The sequence below is a fragment of the Limulus polyphemus genome, unplaced genomic scaffold, assembly GCF_000517525.1.
Source record: "Limulus polyphemus unplaced genomic scaffold, Limulus_polyphemus-2.1.2 Scaffold1598, whole genome shotgun sequence".
In the NCBI taxonomy this organism is placed as follows: domain Eukaryota; kingdom Metazoa; phylum Arthropoda; class Merostomata; order Xiphosura; family Limulidae; genus Limulus; species Limulus polyphemus.
The window spans coordinates 105,716-109,988 of record NW_013667208.1 but is presented as its reverse complement, the minus strand read 5'-3'; positions in this window follow the sequence as shown (position 1 = coordinate 109,988).

Here is a 4,273-nt window from a genome sequence, read left to right as displayed (position 1 = left end):
ATCACCATCTACCACTCATTCTGTAAGACAGGTTAAAAACCAAAGATATCTCCATCTACCACTCATTCTGTGAGACAGGTTAAAACCAAAGATATCACCATCTACCACTCATTCTGTAAGACAGGTTAAAACCAAAGATATCACCATCTACCACTCATTCTGTAAGACAGGTTAAAACCAAAGGTATCACCATCTACCACTCATTCTGTAAGACAGGTTAAAACCAAAGATATCTCCATCTACCACTCATTCTGTGAGACAGGTTAAAACCAAAGATATCTCCATCTACTGAAAGAGCATAATAGCAAATACCTGTCTAATAGGAGAAACAAATGTTTGACTAGCTATTCAGTATCATCTGTTATCAGAATATCAACAATGACAGTTGAAAGGGAGTATGTCTTACTTTAGGAAAAACTGTTAATTGACCAAGGGAAAATGCAATAGACAGAATTGTTAAGTGCAAAATACATCAGTATGTGTTCTAATTAACCAATTCCTTCTACAGTATTTGGTCAAAATTTGGGTATCCCCAACCATACCATGTGAGAACATTACATAAACTGTCATACAATAGCTGACAACTAGTCTGAAAACAGCTTGCATCAAGATGACATGTTACGTCACATTTTGAAATGTGAATGATAGTGTGTTTAATTACTAATAATTTAGGGTAGAATATCCTGCTTGCGAAGTAAAATTTGGCATTAGCATTATTCATGCCTATTCTGTCATTTCAAAAGTAAATTTTGAGTTTTCTCTGCATGCGCAACTTTTCAAAGGAGAGACAGGCGAAAGCTCAGACAAGACTACGTTATTATGCGTTTAATGTATACGTTATATATATATTGAACATTACTAAAAAATAAATAGCATTTGTTTGTGGCTGTGCATAAAATAGTTATAAATATTGTGAAACTTGACCTAAAAGTAAGGAAAAAACCCTTTCTTTTTAAGTGTCTTATTGAACAGGATTTCTGGTAACGAATTTGTGTGACTTACCTCAAATTCAGTGGATAATTAATATATTAGTGTGAACAAGAGAAGTAATAATATTGAAAAATTCTAAATCCACTTGAAATTCAGTATGAAAATTTCCCCATACCTAATGACACTGATTAAAATCTAAATATTTAAAATTCTCTGTTTTTCAGTTTCTAAGGGATACTTACAGTAAGACATCTATATAGTCTTAACTTAATGTAAAACCTCAAGTATTAAACCACTTTTCTTTGAACTCTATCATAGGTCAAAAGTGGCAACAGTAAACAGAGTGAACAATCTAAGTATCACAAAATTTGAGTGTTGTTTGTTATTAAGCACAAAGGGCAGCTATCTGTGCTCGCTCAGCCACCAGGGGTATCGAAATCCGGTTTCTAGCGGTCTAAGTCTGCAGACATACCGCTGTGCCACGGGATTTGGTGATAACTCGTATAATGTGGTCGTAACGGCTCGGCTCCGTATTGGTATCAGTAATTTTCCCACTCAGGTTACATTTCAATGGTAATTACACATCTTTTAAATACTCGGAAGCTCGTGGCATCATTTCTTGGAGTGACTCGAGAACTCCATTGGTTTTTTTCAAGTACAAACTTTTAGCTCATAGCTCCGTCATCTCTTGCCCGATTTCAGATCTAATTACAGTTTTGGACTCGGGAGGTGAAACCCTTTCGACTGACATATTTGATCACACCTAAGGTCTCATATATTAATTTACTTTAATCCTGCCTAAAATAATTTAAATTTGAGGGTAGGTTGGTAGAGATCTTGTTGAGTAATAAAATTGAGTTGTGCCTACGTGTGCCCCACGCTTGGTATTGCTGGCGCACAAAAAAAAATATAACTAATAAAAGGGGGGGGGAGTCTCGTAGATTAATCTACCTAAAATAATTTCAAGTGCCATGGCTATTGAGGATTTCCTCTTGTTTATTCTTTGCTTCAAAAGTGCTCAGAATTAAAAACTCAGCAAGATTTTTATCTTAAACTTCAACTCTCGTTTCAATCACGCTGAAAACTCCAGTGTTAACAATTAAATTACAAGTGTATCAATCTCCTTTGGTACAAAAGTACTCAGAGTTGAGGGTTCGGCAAGCTTCTTGGTTTCAACCAGAGCTTCAATCACGCCTTTCTTTTCCATAGAGGAACATATCTCTTTAGTAAGAAAGTTTGATAAAAAGAAAAAAATCCCAATTTCTCCTCAACTAAGTGTGTGTCATTGGAGGGGGGATATCTTATGCCTGCTTAGAGTCCAGGTTTCAGCAATATGCGGTTGTACCGTAATGGTACAAAACTGGAGGCAGCCATTGATGCCCACAGAAACCTTTGGCTTCGGTACTTGTTTTTTATTTACTCCCCACGTGGAATGTTATGTTTATACACGTATTGACGTTGACCAGTAGCTAAAACTTCTCTGGGCTCCCCTGAATGCCCGGGCTTGGGACAGATTACCCAGCTGTTCCAACACCTTGTGGGCAGCACTAGAGATAGCTATTCTGTATTTAAAAGTGAAATACAATGCAACAATAAAATATTCCTCCCTTTTGTTATACGATTAACAAGGAAATGGCTCACTATTATCAAAGAAGGGCGTGATTACTTTCAACTGAAAACACTAAGGTTCATTACATATTTTACAATAACAACTTTCCCACAATATACAGCAGAACTCGTTTATTCACTTCTCATCTGAGCCTGGCATCAACTATATTTCTTATTAGATTAAATGCTATAAAGTACAGGAAGCATTACTTCTAGACTTTCCTCTGATTTGCTGGTAACAGCGAGCGTTACTAACACCACTCTACGCCTCAACAAGTAATATTCATGCTAGAGGCGACAATTACACCCGATCGCAGTAATTAGTCAATTATAATTTATCAAGGTCATAAAAAAACGCAGAGAAAGAAAGAACCGTGCAATACTTGTACCTGTACTGCTCTCGTGTTATGTTTATATAGTTTAAACTCCAAAACACTTCTTAAGACTTAGTCTATCACCTCTCCTCATGCTGTTTTCGAAATTGAAATGAAAACAAGCATGCACGCAACACACATCTGCCACTAATTCTGCTATGATATATGTTATCAATAGTTAGAGCATTTCATTTCGCTATTATCAGACAAGAAGCAAACCAAAAGTGGGCAAAACGTGTGGCATAGATTTTTGAACCTATAAATTAATAGCGATGTGCATAATGGCTATTTAAGCAATTATTTATGCGCTAAATGCTATATTGTTTATTTTGCTTTCTTCAGTTTTGTTTTGAATATCAACAGATGACATCCTCATGTTTGCATGCACTACAGATATAGTTGTGAATTTCATATACATGTTTATTGAAACCCCTCTAAATCACATCAGCAAAACACACAGCATATATATACACAGTAAAAAACAACAATAAAAACTTTATTGTTTCCACAGCAACCTAACGTATCTGAGACGAATGTCAAATACCACCTATTATTCCTATAGTCATGTGCTTTGTCACTACGCGAAGTATTCACAAAAAATAAATAATTGTCCTAGTTTATTGACAGTTGTATCTCGGGCACGTTTCCTCTAACACACTTTATCATAAAATTTCCCTAGAGTGCTTGAAAAACAAGAAGTATAGGAGGCCTGTTTATCACTGGGTTATTCATGAGCACTGGGGCATGTGACCCCAGATTTTTACCAGGTAGCGAAGTGTCTCTTTCAATGGGGAATAGAGACTTGTGTCTCATGGAAAATTGCTGTTTAAACTTAAATTCAATGTTTACGTTTACCTTGGCAAATAAGCCTCCCCCCACCCAATTCAAATAAGTTCTGCTACCTATATTTTTGTATTGTTTCAGCTTTAACCTTACAATTGGTTTAACGACACATCTCGGCATTATTCTAGCTAAGAGCTCAGTATTGTTTTAACAACACATATTTTCCGTTCTTGCAGTAATATTTTTATTTATTCTTAGCCACAATATGCAATAAGTATAAAGTGTTGCAGTGGCAATTTTTTCGAACAGTTCAGATATACAGGCATCAACTCTTCCTTGTCTGACTCATCACAGCTGGCCAGATAAGCACTTTCCATAGCAACTAGGTTGAAGTTACCAGAATTTTCTTGATCATAATTAATTGATCTTTTCTTCCTGTCTCTATCTTTCTCTCAATTTCTTAGTTTAGCCAGTTCATGAATGGTTCATCAGAAACTGCTTCAGATTATCAATGTGATCAGCGTGCTTTCTCACGTTAGATAATTACTGTTACGTCTCCGTTTGTTAATTAACTTTCT